Source organism: Rhynchophorus ferrugineus, unplaced genomic scaffold (assembly GCF_030347505.1).
Source record: "Rhynchophorus ferrugineus isolate W39M unplaced genomic scaffold, kcgeb_rfMv2 rfM3, whole genome shotgun sequence".
In the NCBI taxonomy this organism is placed as follows: Eukaryota; Metazoa; Arthropoda; class Insecta; order Coleoptera; family Curculionidae; genus Rhynchophorus; species Rhynchophorus ferrugineus.
Window position 1 is genome coordinate 38,651,896 of NW_027472582.1, and position 20,607 is coordinate 38,672,502.

General features: G+C 33.9%; 1 protein-coding gene across 3 annotated transcripts in view; it reads left to right on the forward strand.

Moving 5' to 3' along the window:
• The window catches only part of LOC143194144 (uncharacterized), a 626,523-nt gene that overhangs the window by 178,172 nt on the left and 427,744 nt on the right, over positions 1-20,607 (forward strand). The gene's annotated exons all lie outside the window — the stretch shown is intronic.

The following is a 20,607-nucleotide window of genomic DNA, read 5'->3' on the forward strand; positions in this document are numbered from 1 at the left end:
GTGAAAACATTGTTTGTGAGAATAGAGATTACATGTCGGGGTTTATGTGTTTTTTCTAGCATGAAGATTTTCTTTGCATAAATATGATACATCCATGGTTATATGTTAAATATTTTACAAAACATCATACAACATATTATATTTTAGCTACATAAACCGTTTTATAAGTTTTTAGACAAATACAGAAAAAGAATTGTCAGTCATTAAAAAATTCAATCAGTTAATTGACGGCCTTATTATTTAGTTTCTAAAATAAGTTCCTTGTGCGATTTTAAGGTGTGGGCCTTAAATTTCACCAGCTTCTCAGCAAATTTATTTCACATAAATATTAGGTGCTTGCATTATTTTGTTCAGCGATATCTATTATTTAAAATACAAGAGTTGAATTTAAACAATTGTTGCACAACCTAGTCTAACTGTTAACTTTAATAGTTTTGACTTTATGATATATAAAATGATTTCTATTTAATAATATTGAATTATGCTATCTTTGTAAACAGACTAATCATACATTTTTAGAAACTTATAAGGATCTGCTATATCGCAATTTTCACCAAATGATCCGGTCAGCCAGTCTTAACAATTTAAAACATGTGATTTTGATGTAAATGACAGAAGGCTGTCAAAAAAGTAGATGGACAATGAAATGCTATACTTATTGGGCGGACATCCAGCTTAAAGTTACAGAAATACTTCAAGCAGTGTAGACAGTGATGAATCATCCGTTTTTTGATGTTAATATGCGACAGGAAAGATCCTAAAGAAGGAAAAAATTACTATCACATTGAAATTTGGGTATATGGCAATGCAAAATAGATTTACAGCGACGATTCTAATTGAAATTAGCCATGATTTTATATATTTAAGTCGATCGAGCATTATAATCTAAGTAGGACCCGTCAGGCTTCATCAAGATGGCCAGGCTTAGGTGAATCTAAGTTCCGCTTATTCGACTTAGGGTTCTTCAAGCTTTGATTCTGAAGGCTGGGCAACATAGTTCATTTGAAAATATTTCTTGATGCTTATCGAAAGGTTTGTATAAAAATCCGAAATGGAGGCTTTATAATCTTATGTAAATTTTCTCCTGGACTTGATCCAGTTTTGATCATTCGTTTCTTAGATGGTTCGATTTTATTTCGTCTTTATACTCGTCAAAAATTCACAAATGGAACTTAGTTTCCGCAGTTAATTCTTGTGTATAGATATTAGATATATAGCAGATCCTTATGGATGTTGTCAGCAGACCAATTCCGACACTAGCTTCCATTTAATATTACTCACCAAAACCACTACAAAATTTCCCTTTTAAAAGTAAAAGTAAAATATAACAAATATAGTTTGGTATTTCAATTTTTAACTGACTAAATAAATAATATTACCATTTTATCTAAAATATTCTATTGACTATTAGTTTTCAAATGTATGTTATAGTGTTGTTTTATAAAATAAGTGTTACTGGATATATGCGTCTATATATTTTGCCAACATTATATTACTAAATTATTTGGTTGAATAAATAAAGCCGTCAATATAATGATGCAGGCAATTTAGTTTAAAAAGCACTGAAGCTGAAGATTGCTTGGAAATCGATTAAAACTCTTATAAATAAATATTTCAGCCCTTAGTTTAATAGTAACTTATTAAAATATAGTAGTAGTAAGAGCATTTATGGTTTTAACTAATTTTAAATTAAAATTTTAGTTAACAGAAATAAAGTTTTTAATCAATACTTTATTTATGGATGCAGATATTTTGTTTTGGTTAGTTGAGTTTAAATGTGAAGGAGAATAATGTTTTAACACAAGGACAGCGTAACATATAATATTTTATTAAACATTAAATTAATATATTATTGTGTTCAAAAAATAATAACGAACAAACTAGTTGAAGTCGTTTTTTCGGTTCGGTAATAATCATCTTAATCTAAATGGATTTTCCATCAGTTTTTTTTTAATTTAAAGGATAGATAGTCCAACGAAACTAATCAGAATATAAAGTATATAATTTAATCATCAACATAACTAGAGATGGCTGAAATTTATTACATTTTTAGATGGTTTAATGATTTTCTATTATGTTTATATTTCTATTATACTACTTATATTTTAGAAAACCAAAGCACTTATAATATAATGAGCACATGGCTTCATGTATTAGTAATAAATACAAATAAAAACTTATCTAACGGTGTTGAGATCATGTCTGTGATCGATCTAATAAATAATTTTGCGGACGGGTATGTAAGACACTTGTAAATATGTACTTAACGGTTATAAACAAGTTGTAAACAGAAGAAGCGGAGATATAGTATTTTTTGCCTTCTGTTTGTCTTCTTGTTGCCTATTGTATACTAAAAAGAGACATAGAAGATAATAGAAAGAGATAAAATGCTGTCTGATGCTTTCGGACATATAATCGAGTAAGCCTATAAAAAATCGAATGACATATGTTTGGAAAATAGGGTATTGGTACTATTAAATATTAAATTGCTGTGCTTTTTTTGCAAATATGTTTAGCATGTTGCAGCTACATTGAATATTAGTATGGGTAATGTGATTGAAATTTCTGAAAAATAAAGAAAATTTTTCACCAGCGTTCACATACGAAGCGGGTGACAAATCAAGATCACATTTTTAATACAATTGTGAGTAATGGGTACAATTATGCCAGCGAAAAACATTAGTTTCGGAAGTATCTGTATAGAATTTAGGGATTCGCAGCTGTTTGAGGGATATAAGTCATCCCATTATATATTATAATGGGATGACTTACATCTTATATCCTATTATACAGTTAAGAAAAATATGATTTAAATAGTGTAAAGATATGGGGAGGTCTAATTGAATTTTTTTACTTTGCTTTTAAAATATTTAAAAGCATACAATAAATTAAGCGAAATTTCCTATTTCAATTTATTTTGTATTGGAACATGGATGTTTCAAAATGGAACATTGGGCCACTCTTCGGAAAACGTTAATAAAAATAGTGTAAGGACAGCAAAAGTTGATAAGAAAAAGTAAAATTTAGAAAAGCGTTTGATTATGTTTTCTTAGTAATAATAATTTTAATAATTTCTTCAAGCTTGAGAATCAACTGTTAAAAAATCTGGAGGAACGATCAGTTATTGTTGTGGAAAATGCACCATGCTGTAATGAGTAATGACTTATACAGATGCCGAAAAATAACGATATAGAGGTATTTTTGACAGATATTCTTTGGCCGATATTTCGATACTTTTGTTTACTATAATTTCTTGATATTAAAAAAAAATTTTAAAGGTTTATTAAAAATTTCCCTACTTTTTAAAATATTTAGAGAATATCGATATTTTTTTTAACGATATGCCACTACATCACTGCATATTCAATCAAATCGAATTGTTGTAGGGCGGATAACGATATACAAGCAAGAGCCATTCAAAAAGAAGGATTTTCTGTAATAAAACCCTTCGGTTTGGATGAACTCCATCAGATACACAGACGAAGAAATTGGCAAATGGTTGAATTGCGAATAAATATTAGATATATTAGAAGTTAACATTTTAGTTATTAACATGAAGAGTGACTCCGAAAGTGAGAGTAGCCGAATGAAAACTTCCTGGTTGTGGAATTATGATTGAAAACTGAGGTGGCAAAACATGGTAATGAGTGTGGAAAAAAATTAAAATGAATGTTGAATTAATTGATTAATTCATAAACTGATTTTCCGGAACGCTGGTTCAGTAAGATTAAAAATAAGTTCTTCTTGGAGATGTCAGTCATTCACGAAACTGACATCAATTAGTTCGTGGGTAACTTTATAAATAATATAACTGTTTCTTAATTACTTATATTACTTATGAATACAGCTACAATACAATAGAATACTATAAATACCAGAACTATAGTCGATCATATGGATCGATATTAATATGCAAATTTAGACTAATAACTAGTCGTGAAGGACAACATGAACATACCGTACTGTGCATACCGTGAATGCCTGCGAAACTTTTTTTTTTCGTTTGCTAGAATGACCAGCTAGAACCAACTGGTCTTCGTCTGATGTCGCTTCAGCTTCGGGATATGATTTTGTTTTGCGGGCGACGCAGACCCTGGGTTAGGACTGGGGCTGTCGTAGTTTGTTTACCGGGATTTGTGGCCGGGCAGGGATTTTATAAAGGTGTTATCGTGTTCTAAGGTTTCGATGGAGAACATCACACTGAGCATGTTTATGAAAATTTTCACAAACGGGATGCCTGATTCGAGGTGTGTAGTAACGTTCCTCATAAACCATGGGGCTTTGAGTAACGCACGGACATTTTAGGATTGAAACACTTGGAGTAGTTGAAGTTGTCTCTCCGAGACATACTTGTACCACACCTGTGCTCCATTGAGGCAGATTGGACGGACTAGCATTTTATACAGAGTCGCTTTCTGTGGAATTGGGAGTTTGCTTTTTCTGCAGGGTAGATGAAATAATAGGCTGTACACGCCATTTTCTTTGCAAATGGCGTGCTGAATTTGGGCAGACTATTGGAATCTGCGGTCGAACTAGAAATCGAGCTATGAGACTTTCTGGAGCCATGGAATAGGAACTTTATCGTTTTGGAGACGATAGGTGCGAAACTCCTTCTTGCGGTGGAACAGAATAGCCTGAGTTTTGCTCGGGTTAATCTGAATATCATCTGAATGGTGACCGCCAGAATTTGTACCAGGCTATCGCTTGGTTCAGTTGTATATGGAGTCTATTGCGTATTGCGTCGGGACAGTATCCCATTGTGATGAAAGCGGTATCATCTGCATAAAATGCTGTGTGGGAAAGTTTGTGGAGCAGGAAATCAGCCATATAAAGGTTGAATAGGGCTGGGACTAATGGAGCCCCTTAAGCGACTCCTGCGGAGATTTGTTTACAATAGGAGGCTGCGTCACCGATCCTCACCTAAAAGGACCTACCATCCAAGTATGAATCTATCAGGGATATTAGGTCATTCGGTAGACCTAGTTGTTCAGCTTTAAATATTAGACCGTAGTGCCATACTTGGTCGAAAGCTTTGGAGACATCTAAGAAGATGGCTTTTTCTGTTTTTCGACCTTTTATCATTGCCTGGTGGATAGTTGCTTCGACGCGGGCAGCTTGATGGAGGCATGAATGTTTAGCACGGAAACCGAATTGTTTGTTCTGGATCATGTGATGTGCGTCTGTAAAATCGTATAATGCGTTTAATATCGCTTTTTCGGCAAATTTGGAGGGTGAACTATCAGGCTGATAGGCCTGTAGTCCGAAGGGTTAGACTTGGCATTTTTTAGGAATAACAGCGACAAGCGCATGTTTCCAGGACTTTGGGAAATTATTTAACCTCAGTATGGAGTTGATAATGTTGGCAAGTTCAGATAGTTGCTTGCTAGTGAGGTTTTTTAGATGGTTTATTGTTACACTATCTGGGCCTGGAGATTATTTGCAGGACAGACATTTTATGGAGAGCTGAAGGTCTCTGGGAGAAACTATGCTTTTTAGAAGATGAACTGACTGGAAATCTTTCCTCTTTAGAGAGGGAAAAGTGTCGTGTATGATGGATAATGTCTGTTGAGGTGGGCCCAGAGATGGATTGAATTTCATTTGATTCTCGAACGCGTTTGCGAGGAGCTCGGCTTTTTCTGGATTTGTGAAGGCGATATCCCTAGAGCAGTCAGAGGAGGGATTGAGTTGGAATATTTCCCCATTATGCTTTTGGCGGCGCGCCAGAGGTCATTTTGGGTAGAGGGGTTGCCTAGCTTTTGAAGAAATGATTCCCATTTCTTCTCATTCGAGGCTCTAACACTGTCCCTGACTTCTTTTTTATTGCGCGCTGCGCCGTGCGTTTGTCCTCCGTGTCCATTGTGGCCCGGGCTCTTCTCTCTAATCGGTTCTTGTGCCTGATTAGTTCTTTTAATTCTCTACTACTACTTCGCTACTTGTTTTAATTGCTCTGTCTGCGGCTGTCTGAATATCTAGAGTGAGTTTGGATACTGCATTTTCTAGATCGTCTGAAGAATTAATACTTGGGATAGGTCTCGTCCGTTGAAGCTCGAGTTGAAACAAACTCCAGTCAGTGGTTTTCATGGGTTTAGGGACAATGGAAATCAGTGAAAAGTCGCTGATGGTGAGGAGGATTAACCTGTGATGGGAATCGAGATCTTGGAGTACTTGCAGGTCAGAGGCTTGATTCGAATTTTGGTAGATGAAAAAGTCAATTATTGTTGGTCGATTGGAGGAGTAGTGAGTTGGTTCGCTTGGAGCAATTAGCCCAATTTCCATCTCATCAGTGAAAAGTCGCTGATGGTGAGGAGGATTAACCTGTGATGGGAATCGAGATCTTGGAGTACTTGGAGGTCAGAGGCTTGATTCGAATTTTGGTAGATAAAAAAGTCAATTATTGTTGGTCGATTGGAGGAGTAGTGAGTTGGTTCGCTTGGAGCAATTAGCCCAATTTCCATCTCATCCATTATTCTGGCGATGCCCGCACCAGCAGTGTTTGATCTGCTTGTGCTCCAAAGTGGGTGGTGTGCATTAAAATCTCCCCCGGTGAATTTGGAGGTATTTCCTTGAAATAATCGCTTAAATTCATCTTCAATAAATCTATCGTTTTTCCGATAGATTGATGTGAATTGAATTCGCCTGCTATTTGATTCGATTGCTATGGAAGTATGTTCAAGACTTGAGAGAGACTGCGATTGCAGTTTAACAGCGATGGCTGTGCCACCGCCGTGGCCTGTTATTCTGTCGTTTCGATAAATTGAGTAATTAGGAATCTTAAAGCGGATGGAGTGTTTCAGAAACGTTTCCTGGAGAGGCAATATGTCGACATTATGAGTCCTCAGTGCGGTGATAATTTCCTCCTTCCTACCACGCACGGAAAATGCATTCCATCGTGGATAGGAATTAACCATGGCAAGCCGATAGTAATTCTTCCAGTAGCTGTATACTGATGGCGTTGAAAATGGTCTCCTTGATCATCTGAAGATATTCTGGAGGGTATTTTGCCAATGGAGATCGGGTTTGTGTTGTTGTGGAAGGACCAGCCAGAAGACTGTTATCCTGAGTTTCCCATACATGAGCGGGAGGAGGGATTTGGATGGTCTTTTAGATTTGGATGTTTTTGGAGTAGGTCGACATTTGCATCCCGAGTAATTTGCGGTGTGTAGTTCTCCACAGTTGGCGCATTTTGGCGGGGAATTTCTGTCTTTGAGACAGGTGCGTGAGTCGTGTTCCACCACCTGAAACATTGGGCGGTCGACCGCGAAGAAACGGCGTTCTTCTCGTGGAACAACTACTTGCACGATGGCGATTGGTTTTCCCCTCTTTGTTTTCTACCGTTCTACATGGATTGGATTGAAACCAAGCTTCATGAGCCTGCGAACCTCTTGGTTCGCCCTATTTAAGGTGGTGTGTATGCCACACCCACTCTGAAACTATACGGTATCCTACGGTCACATATTCGTGGAACCAATAGCCCACGTATACGGGTTCTTCTTTACCCAAACAAAATAGATGCCAGGCTGTGACAATAATATATTCTACCAGAGAGACCCAAAATACTGTCATAAAGCTATAAAAAGGCAGATGTTATGAAAACAATATTTTGAGAAATACATATAAGAATTTTATAAACATACTAAACAATTTTTCTAATTTATCTCTCTGACGTCCTGAACAATGAGTATATGATTAATATCTCTACTTTAAAAACTGTACTGTAAAATGTGAAAGATTTCCATGCATGGCTGTTGGCGTAATTGTTCAGATTTTATATAATCGTTTGGTTAAAATGTATGAGGAGAGAATGAGTACTAACTGTTTAGCAGATATGGCAAGTGAGTTGGTGGATTAGGCTTCCAGGGGATACCACTATATAAAAAAGGCGCTTAGAAGTCTACCTCTTAATCCGTGCCGAAAAGAGTCAAAGGTAAATAATTAAGTGTCCTTACAAACAGCTCTAACCTACAAACTATTGTATGATAGTATATAAGTCCTTCGATAATATGTGGACCAGATGGATTATAACGTAAAAATAAATTATATTTAGTAATATTATTTTTGCTGAACTATTTTATTTGTATTAGAATTTGTCATATATAAGAGCCAAAATGAACTAAATATTAAGGCTGATGTGACTCTATAAAAGGTGTTTAATTCCACAGACTCTTTAACCAAAGCGAAAAATATAATCTCTTCTTTCATACGTGCTATTTTAAACTAACAGTCAGCTGATTCATGTTATTTATTTACAAAACGATCAGATCAGGGAGAACAGTATGAAACATGTCATTATGCAAAATTATTTATTTTGGACAGAACGTGTCAGTGCCAATGTGTTAATTTGCCGATTAAATATAATTGACTTACATTCCTTGTAATTAGTTTTATTAAGAACAAGGTTTCTGAATTAGAGTTCGAAAGAGAACACTACCTTGAGGTATAAACTTTTAGAACATGTCTGAAATTAGATTAGCTCATAACTTTTCTTGATCCATTGTGTGTCCAGTATATAACTTAACTAATTCTGTACGTAAGGTAAATAAAGGTATTCATTCATTCATTAAGTGTAATCGTTATATTACCATCTTAATGTGTATTTAGTACTTTATAAATACACACGAAAAAATATTGTATTTGATCTTTTCAATTTTTACTCGCTATATTATTATACGTATTATTTTTGAATTTGGTTCGTTGTTATAGTAGAATTTCGTTAAAATTTTTATTATATTAATTTTCTTTAATTATAAGTTTGCTTCAATTTTTTATATTCTGTTAATCAATTTTATTTATTAATGATTTATTCATGGTCAATATTAGGATATACAAAGATATCTGGAAGAAAAAGAAAGAAAGAAGAAAAATTAAAAGGTAAAGTTAAAAATGTACTTACATACAGTCTTTATTGAAAGTATCATGACTGAGTAGCATGTCCAATCGATTCATTATCAAAATGTTTGTTTATTAAGCAAACATTTTAGGTTGGAGTATACTGATCAATAAAGCGCATTTTTGTATAAATAGGTGCGTTTACAAGCATAATTGCAGTACATAAAACAGTGCAAATCAACAGGAGATTCATCAGGAGGAATTTAATCCACAAATAGTGTTTGTTGCTAATTCAGCGTTGTAATTTTCATTGCTCTAGAGTTTTTCGTCCCCTAACTGCCAAGCTGTGATATTCTATTTGAACTATTCGAGAATGTATCTCTTTCTCGCATAGGTGATAAAGTGATATTCAAGATCGTCCTTTTTAACCTAGGTAGAGTTTTTATTGGCAAGTTTTCTGAAGACACAGGTCTGTGTCAATAACTCTATTCGATTAATGTTCGTAAAGTTTAGGTTATATTTAAAGACGATAAACTGAGTATGACCCAGGTCATTGCTCAAATTTAGTAGAATTCGAATACGAATAACTGAAAAGTATTTAGCACTAAGCAGTATTTGAATAGTAACAGTTTTTCCAAATAAAATATAATGTTACTAATTCCTCAGTTACTATTTATTACAGTCTATATTAACATGGACGGATATTTAAAAATATAATTTTTCTAATATATAGTTAAAATATTAATTTTTAATTACCCTTTTTAACAAATGATTAGTAAAATAAATTCGTTTGATTGAAACAAAATTTTTACTTTCTTCTGTTTCAAATAATCTTCACTCAAAAGTAAACATATTTAACAGATTCTTGATAACAAATTCAGAAATATTAACCTCAGAATTAAACCTCAATCTTGGGAAAGGAATATTTTCTAAAACTTGAACTCAAGAAGCTTGTTCCCAATAAAACTAATTAGAAAAACTGTTAGTAAACTACTTCATTTCACAAATTACTGCAGTAGTTACTTTTCCCATCGTAAAGGAAATCGCTCTGCATAACGTTGCTTTTCTCCTTATAATCCCTCCCATGAAAGCTTTTCCAATCGTTTTCCATCTTGTCGTTTATTTTCTAGCTCGGTCCAACTAGAAAACCTTTTAACGCTCTTTGGGACTCCAAATTCGAAACAAGCCCTTGATGTAATAATTTTTCGTTACTAAAATTGTGGATGTTTTCGTTATAAAGTTTCTTAATAAGGAAACTAAACAAAAAAACTATTGATTAAAGTATATGCGCCACCTTTATTTTATTAATATTAAATTACTCTTACGAAAAAATAACGTTCAATAAAATATATTATATTAGCCAGATTGGAATGATGATTAGGTACCAGGTAGTCGTACTTTTTAAGAGGGAGGTCTAAAGGATAATAATTTATGGTGTTTGTTTACAATATTGTAAATAATCTGATGCTAACATATTTTATACGAGTTTCTATTCTAGAGTTTCTATCTGCGTTTGGTTCTCAGAGAAGAACTTATCATTCTTAGATTATATTTCTGCTCATCTGCCATTTTCAAGTCTTGCTTTTTGTTTCTAATTATTATATCATGAGTGAACTTGTTGCCGACCGCGATTTATATACACGAGCGCGGTTATATGTCATTGCACTCGATTGATTTTGGACTTCTAGTGTATCGATTCACTTGGTTGACTTCAGTTTGTAGCGCTGGTTTTCAGTATACTGGTAGACATTACGTATAGTCTTCTCTTATTTTTACCCAATAGATAAGTGGCTATTTCTGCATTATATCTGCGTCGATCAATATTTTGTATAATAAATAGACTAAATTTTCACTAAGATAAATAAATATATTTAGAGTAAAATTGACAGTATTTCAAAACATTATTGTGTTTTGGTAATGTTATTTATTTAATATGTTACTGTATATTAACACACACACTATTATGTAACATACACTATATCCTACAAAGATCTAAATCAGCAAATATCTGCGAGGCTCGGTGAATGTATTAGTGTTATGAGAATTAATTTCAGTTTAGCTTGATCTGTCGAAGACAACACGCTTTATATTACTTTTATTATAACCCCTTTCAATTTCATCAATACAATATATTATTTAGTTTTCTATATATAGCAACCGCCATTATTGCGCCGGTTACCATGACAATACCGCTCTGACAGATATGCACACCAGTTGAAACAAAAAATCTTTAAAAAGTTTATCAAACCTTATAGAAGACACCTACTATGTCTAATTGTGACTATAAGCATAAGGCTTCTTAACCAAGACGGTTTGGATTTTTGTTTTGGATTAACAATTATGTAAAAAAAAATAAGTGAAATTTTTGTTTATAATCTTATAATAATATTAACAATCTGTTATAGCTAACTTTATAGACCAAGGTGAGATAAAGTCTATGGAAGCAAGCCAAATATTTCATACCATACTTAGAAATGTCGTCAAGATTATTTGATGATGTTGTGTATATGTCCTTAAGCTATCTGCCTTATTTTGTTCCTAGATTCCGCTATGTCAATATTATACTAGTCATTTTACTATAATAATATTCATTAAATTCTTATTATTTTATTATAAATTCTTTTATTTTTTTATATTATATTAATATTCTATATTCTTTTATATAAATTATATTCTTTTAACAATTTTTCGCTGCAAAATACTTAATAATTTTCAGCATAAAGAGTTATAATTATTAGTTTAAGAATATGAATCTTGTGTATATGACATATTTTTGGATTAAAGAATTTATTAGAATATTGGTGTTATTGAATTCTATTTCATCTTTTCTCTCATAAATTGAATTGTTATTCATGTTTCATTGGTCCATGTAATGTGACGTCAGGAATAGCACGTGACGCACCTGAATTGCACATCTTATCAAAGAACCAATAAAATGTCTTCACAGCAAACTATTTTGTTTATAGATGCCTATAATAGAGGCCTATTAAGTTTCCTCTTTATTATTATAAATTCTATGACTATTTAACCATTTTTGAATCCACATAACAAATTAAAAGAACTCACTAAAATCGGACCAATCATTCAATCATTTGAGAGGGTACACTCTGGGGTACACACGGAAGACACTACAATTTTATATATATATATATATATATATATATATATATATATAAATATATATGTATATATATATATATATATATATATATATATATATATATATATATATATATAAATAAATTCCAAAAAAATAGCTCATTTTATATGTTCTGTCTTGATAAGCATATATTAAAAACCTATTGTCTTGGAAAATTTTCCAGCGAAACTTTAGCTGCCGTGTAGGAAAAGTATTATAGCAAGTGATTTTGTTCAATTTGTAACCACAAAGAACTTTAAAAGGTTTTCTGACCGGGCCCGGTGTTGAAAAATAAATGATCGACCAAATGGAAAACGATCGGGAAGTTTTCCGGAACGAGAAAATAAAAGAAAAATAAAAGTTATGTAGAGCAATTGGACTCTTGATAAAAGGTATAAGCACAATATTGGAAGAGTTATAGTAACGTTTTCCCTTAAACGGTTCGATATGTTTTTTTCAAAACGACTTCGATGATTTGCACATTTAATTTTGAATATATGAGATTTAATGTAAAAATATAATATAACATTAAATTAAATCGTAATTATTATTACAATCAGAAAGGAATGTATGAATATTGCAATGTATGTATGAATTCCACAAATGTATAAACATAATTTTTTTATATAATTTACATCTTACATTACATAGCTTAGTAAAATGTTAATTTACAAATTATTATTGTTCTATTGTACTTGCATCTATATACAAGCAAGTCGAGTATGGCATAAATACATCAATATTATATAAATACCCAAATTAATATAAAATTAAATTACCTAAGCTAAATTTAAGGGTAACACTTATACCGGTGTATACCGTATCACCGGTGTTGTCCAGTAGCTGCATTGCTTTCACATTGCTTTTATTTAGTAACCTTATATAATGTTTTAAATCGAAATCTTGGATTAGTAAGTAAATTAATTAAATTTCGAAGTCATCGGGCAGCTCTTTGCTGTTTATATACTATGTTTATATAATAAGCATTGCTAAAAATTTATCAATACACTTTGTTTCAGCAGTGTTGGATTACTAGGTGGTTTGATGCAACCCTATTTTTGCACCACATAGTTCTAATTTAACTTTATTATTAACTGACAAACCAATCTCTGATTGTAGGTCAAATTGAGAATATCTTCCAAGTAAAGTTGCGTTAGTTTGAGTCTGATATGCTCTGTTTTTATGATATTTCCAATTGAACCTATATCATTATTCGTCAATTGATAGAATTAAGTTTTTGTTATTTCGCCTCAACTTTAAATTAACGTGGACAGATTTGGAGATATTAATCTATATTTACCAATTTCTGGTCTATTTGTAGGCCTTGTTGACTGCCACTTGTACATTTTCTGCGGTTTTAGGCCCAGATATATGTTTTCTTATAATAAATGACTCATTCAAATATTTTTATAAACTATTTCTTTTGTTGTTGGAATATCAGCAGTGTAGAGCAGACATAGAACTGGTCCCAAAACACTACTCTGGTAAAATCCAGCCGAAATAGATTTAAATGTTGGGAATGCCCCTTCATGTGAGACTCTAAATTTCCTTTCGAGAAGATATGAGGATATCTCCAGCAATTAACAAGAGTTCCACGGTAGCAATAATGAGACGTCCAGGAGTATTGCAGGACAGTATTAATTTTCTTCAAGCGCCTTTTCAAAAATCGCTGCTCTCTGTGCGCTTGGTCGATTATTAGGTGGTGATATAATATATGATCTACTATGATTTGATCTGATATGAGATGTGATATTCTTATTGTTTATTAAACCATTTCAATTTTTTTTAACAGATGTAAAAATTGTCATACAGATATACAGATAGATAATTATACAGAATTTATTATGAAATTGAATTTATTAATTTAGTGATTGTTGTTCGGAATAATAGTTATACATGTTGTTTCTATATTGACAATGCAATTTTTTCGTAAGAACCACGTAAGAATTTTTTAAAATTGTCTATCTTATTGATATAAATCAAATTATTAATTTTGTAATTCCACAAATTCACATGTTGCGGCAGAATTCTCTATTCTAAAGGATTAGTTGCTTGGTAACAGATTTTATCCAAACGACTTTGGATAATATAAATAAAATAAGTTAAAAATAAGAACATACAAATATAACCAAACCAAAGATATATAAGAAAATATACGAAACAAAAGATATCCAATTAACAGAAGCAAAAATAATAAATTTGACGTATTTATTGTAAGTCTGCTTTTGCCTTTATACCTCCGACCCTCTAATTATTCTGATTCACACCTAGAAAAGCGTTACGTTTCCATATCTATAAGTTCTACCGACAAGACTGCCATCTCAATCCTATATATACTTAAAAGAAACCCATATAACATTTCACTATATAACAAAGTATATTAAAGAAACGACAAGATTTTAAATCGTCATATCAAAAATAAAATCATAATTAACTCATCTGAAATCGTTACCATAAAAGTGCGTTGAATGATTTTAAGTTATTTTTAAAACAAGTTGAAGATATATGTTATTATTTTTCAGGATATTAATTCTTACCAGCACCACTTTATTTTCGCAAACTATTAGAACAACCTATTATCTCTCTATGTTTCGCATAGTTTCAAAAAATCAGCTGATATCATTAAACACTATTCGCTTGATTTATCTTCATAGCGCTTTTAGCTATTTTTCAATCTTAACAATTTTCATTAACAGGCATTAACATAATCATCATAAACCCAAAAAGCAAAAAAAAGATAGTTAGCATAAAAATACTCTATAAAAAGAGGTTTATTACGAATGAGATGATCAAAGATATTAAAACAGAACCGAATAAGGCTTTAAATATTCTTTCAAATATCAGTCTCAACCGAAATTTACTTTAACGAATTATTTCAAAGAAAGACAAAAATACTAATCTTATCATAAATACATTTTATCCAAAGTGGAATTAAAAGGACCAAAGTTAGAGAATACGTAATATATTTTATTTCAACACTTTTTTAATTTTTGTGACAGTATGTGGTGCCAGCAGGACGTCGTTACGTGTTACATAGTCGAAGCCATGATGGATATTCTGTATGAGCGATTTGTAGGCGTGATTATCTCTCGTATAGTTGTAATCCATTGACCACCAAAATCAATGCAATTTACCATGCTTTATGTTTCTTGTACGGTTTTCTGAATTCATAGGTTTACATTAATAAGGTTGATTGAGTCAAGTTAACATTACTTGAATTTTGCGGAATTTCTGGAGTTGAATCATTGAAAATTAGACCACCTGTATGTATCACTCCAATCGTGAGAATTTCCTGCGAATAATTTTTATATTCTGCTTTTAACATATACATATCATACAATATCAGATTATAACATCAACGGTTAGGTCTCTGATATACTAGTATCGACGTCCCACCAATAACCGCTTCTCTTAAAAACTTTTCGTTCAAATAAGCAAAATAATTATAAACATCAATTTTCATTTCATACTCAACAATTTTTCGATTAGACAAGCGCTTTCTAGTTTACAATTTTAAATCTGATCAATAAGCGTGTGTGGACCTATTCATTTGCTACTTAAGACCCATTTTCTTATGGTATAGGGTGACTATAACATATCATCTTTATTGGCTCTTTAGACAGCTATATGTTTTCTGTTTCTTCTGGTATTAGGCCACCGGTAGTAATAGTGATTAACTTGTAACAAAATATGGCCAATTATATAGCGACAGACATAGTTGAGTGGAAATTTTGGAATTGGAATAAACACATTAAATTAAGAATAATAAGAAACAATGCAAAACCAAATGATTTTCTAATCAAGCAGAGATAATGATATTAGTAAATTGCGAATTCCAAGAAACATAATTGTGAATATAGAAAGAGGAATATTGTAAATACAGATAGTCTGTGGTTAAAGAGGCTACCTGATGTAAAGACCAATAGCAGGTACTATGATACGCCAAATAAAAGTTAAAATGAGTTAAAATAATAAATAAAGTTACATAAAAATAATAAGAATTATACGAGCAGATCACACTGTTATATTGATTAGAAAATTACATATGAACACAAAGATAGTAAAAAAATATACACGGGAAAGTTTGCATTGTCATTATTGAAGCTTTTGCGGAGGATGTACAAGAGTTGGAGAAATTTAAAATAAGAACTAAGAGGTAAACAAGACCGTGGAGGAAAATAAAATACTGAATATTGAGAATAATATAATATAATTAATATGGAAATAAATCAAATATGAAGTGTAATTGATACTACAGGTAGAGAAAAAAGGAAACATCATGTCGTTGTAAAGAGACTGGTTGTAAAAACAAAAATTGTGAATGAGTTTAAAAATGTATATACAGACTTTTAAGAAACAAAATTGAACTTATAAGTGTCATTAAAAATTAATGCAAATTGTTAAAAAAAGATCAATTTTGTATAATTATGATATAATAGTGCTAAAGAAATAACGACTAGAAATAAATATAAGCTAGTTAAATAAAGAGACAATAAATTAATAAGGACATATCTAAGAGTAGAGATATATATAGGTAATATTAAGAAATAGAACGAAGCATAACAGTAAAGGTAATATATCAGAAATTAATAATAGATAGACAGATGTCTAAATGGAATACGGAAATGGAAAAACTAGAAAGATATCACAGGATGAGGAGATAAGGAGAGTAAAGATAGGTTCGGAGAAAATTAAAAATTGGGACATACGAGGACTGATGGGTAAGGAAAGGAAATTGAAATAATTATTGGAACTCTGAATAACTGAAGCAACAATTAAAGTTCCGCGCTATCTCTCGGAGTGAACGGTCGTGTCCGGTCCGTCGAACCCACCTGCGCTTCCGAGAATTAGTCGAAATTCCGAAAGAATTACCGAATTATCCGTCTCAGAGAAAGCTGAGACTGTCGATGCGTTATCAAGTTTCCACCAGTGCCTACGCCAAAAAAGCCTCTGTAAGCGCCGAAAAGGCGCATTTACAGACAATTTACAGGCAATGGCGTCATGTATGTCAGAGCTAACGTTGTCTCCTGACCACTATCCCAGCCTTCCTAATTCTAATGGACCATCTTCCGAAGACAGCCGAGAATTGCACATTGAGGATTTAAGAAAACAGAATGAAGACCTGGGAAAGCAGATAGCCGAAGTGAAAATGTTCGCTCAAGCACAGACAGACGCCCTGAACAATCAGACAGGAAAAGAGCAAAAAGGCTTCCGAAGATCTTAAAGGAGAAATCAAAATTCTCACCGCTATAATTACAGACTTCATGAGGTATTAAAAAGATGCCATGAAAATAAAAACTCCTGTTGCCACAGAAACCCAGGCCCATACACCAGAGGGACCGGCACAACGGTCAGACCAAACTGAAGGCCCAGACGACGATTTCACCTTGGTGGGGAAAAGAAAGAGAGGACCCATCACTCCACCTCAAGAAAAATTCCGCCTATACTGCTCCTTGACAGGAAGAGGTAACCCGAAACAAAAAGGAGGGCATTTTCTTATTCGTCACCACAAGCGACGATTACCGGAGACTCACTACCGTGCTCGAGGAAAGGAATAACCCTTACCATTCCTTCTATCATCCGGAGGAGAGAGCATTCCGGGTAATAATAAGAAACATCCCAGAATCACTCTGCATTAACGAGGTACGTGAACTTCTCTTTGATCAACGCTTCCATCCTAAATTTGTACAACGTTTGAAATTAAAATCCGGGATAAAACTACCAATTGTTTAGGTAGTTGTCCTCCGGGAAGAGCGGCAGATCATATATATGAGCAAACTCGGCGTCATCACAGGGAAGGTCGAGGTCCAGGGTGGAAACGGCCAGCCAGTGCAGTGCTTCAACTGCCAGCTTTTCGGCCATTCCAGCTCGTATTGCCGAGCCACCCCACGGTGCGTCAAATGTGCCGGGCATCACGACACTAGACTCTGTACCAAAATACCAGAAGCACCTCCAAAGTGCAGTAACTGCGGTGAAATTCACACCGCAAATTTCACCGGTTGCAGCTGCCGTCCTGCTCCAAGAAAACTAAAAATTCCGACCGAATCCAGACCTCCACAAGGTTCTACATGGTGTAACCATCCGTCTATTAGGCTACCCGTCTGGCCACACACATCCATCACGCTCTTGGTCAACGTAAAAAGCGGAGCAGTTCTTTTGGGCCTAACCAAAGCCTTCGACAAGGTCTGGCACGACGGTTTGATTGCAAAGTGGGTGCGAATAGGCCTTCCAGAAGGCCTAACCGCTCTTATCAAGTCTTATCTTTCAGCCTTATTTAACATCCCATTCATTATCCCAGCCTTATTTAACCTCTTTATTTCAGATCTGCCGAGAAAAAAGCACATTAACGTCGCGTTTTGAGCTGACGACACTGTTTTCTTCACGGCCTCCAGGTTCGAGGTTACAATTTATGAACGTTTACAGAAACAGCTCGATCATGCGGTCAAGTGGTTCAAATTCTGGAAGTTGCACATCAACCCCCTGAAAACCCAAGCCATCATTTTCCATAGGAAGCGTTACGCCCTTCGGGTCTCGCAACTTAAGATTGACACTGCAATAATTCCATGGCTGGATAACGTCACGTACCTAGGTCTCCACTTCGACCGGAGGTTCGGTTGGCATTCCCAAATCCAGAAAGCAATCCAGAAAGGTCCGGGGATAGCAAACCTGCTATCTTCTCTGATCTGCCCTTTTAGCAGACTTCCCATCTCCGTCAAATTCTTATTTCTAATTCAAATTTCTAGTCAAATTCTCTAATGTCTACTTCAAGTTTGTTACACCCGACCAGGTCAAACGGTTTCAAGTTTTCCGAAATAAGCTCCTCAGGAGAATATTAAACGCTTCATGGCTTGTCAGAAATAATCAAATTCATAGGGAAACTGACACCCCAGAAATCAAGCACTACCTATCTCAGTCATTCCACAAATAACAACTCAGCTCAAGATCTTCTGAAAACGCGCTTGTTCGCGAGCTGGTCGACATGCTGGAAGCTTAGCACCGCGTCACCGCTAAACTCCCCGCATTTTCCAGACTGAAAAGACCTCATCCGTCGGTACAGTCATAACTTTTGCCCCCATACAACAGTATCCAGTTGTATGTTAACTCAGGTTCGCGAATCTATAGGATCGCCGGGTCCTCGTGCCTGCCCGGTCAGCGGGTGCCATATCCCCAAATTTAATACAGTAGCAGTAGCGATCCACAGGGATCAACTGTGAGGCGGTTGCGGTTTAGTGTATTGATAAGCCCAGAGGCAGTCCCACATAACACGGTTCAACTCGTCACTCCAGGGCAAGTCTCCGCGACCAGGTATGCGTCATGCATTCCACCGCCTGATTTTAGGCCAGAATAAAGAAAAGCAAAATTTAATTGGTCTAGTACGCATAAAATGATTAACGGCCATTTGTTCATCTATGTGGAGTATAAATGGCAAGAGAGCATCGGCAAGAGGCTGTGTAATATGTAAGATATTGGAAGAAGTAATAGAAAAGTGAACAATGTATTCAAAAATAATAAATAGGCAGTGCTCGTGGAGCCAATCCGCTGCTTTTGGTGCCGCAGGGCTTTGAATATGCTTCACTGACTTCTGCCACAGTTCGCGACAAGCGGTAGCTGTTATGGCCTCGGATAACCTCAGTCTTCTACGTTTTAAGATTGTTTGCGATTGATTTTGATAGACGAGGTTCATTGTATCTTCTACATAAAAGATCGATTTCGTCAGGGAAGTCTCTAAAGAATTCGTTCAGCTACGAAAGATGGAAAATTTGATATAAGCGTTTCATGCGAAATACTTCATATTTACATATGTCAAGCTGTAACAGAGTTTAAATGTTGGAACCATATATAAGACAAAATGGTCGTTCGAAAATGGATGATTTTGGTCCTAACTATAGTAGTGCTCTTCCACACGCATCATCTCAGGGAACCCAAAGCTACTGCAGCTTGACTGTTTCTGCTTATTACTTTGTTGCCATTTTTTTCTCGTATATTACCTAAATTAAATTTACAATAATAAGCGAGCCGTCAGTACCACGGCTTTGTTCTTTTCTTCATTAATTAATTAATTCAATAATAAGTTATTTGGTACTACAGTGCGATGTGGGCCGTTACAATAATTATTATAAATATAAAAATTAAGCCGTTATTAAATACATAAAAATATGTCACATACATTCGTATATCATCACTAAGTTCTCCAGGACCCCGTATTAATCACAGTACAATGACCGATTTTTTAACATTTATGACAATTATTATATCTTGCAAAGTAAATTAGCAATTTAGACTGGAGCTAGTTTATTTTTAAATGAATATCACAGTCTTCTTTCGCTAGAGAGTTATTTTAATATTACCGAGGAAAAGTTTAATTATAAAGATTACAGAGAAAATTCCCGGGGAGGTTTGAACTGTGGACTTCGCTAAAGAAAATTTAATACTGGGGGTTGGTTATGTATGTTTATTTACCGTGAAATTTATAACTTAATTATCAGAGCTTCAGCAAATAATGATTAAAGTTTTTGAAGAAAGCAACATGATAGTATTTTTACTTAAAATTGGCCTACGTAGTAGTGAAATATACAATATTTATATCTATAATATTAAATATAAATTTAAAAACGTTACTTGTTAAATAAAACAAACGACAA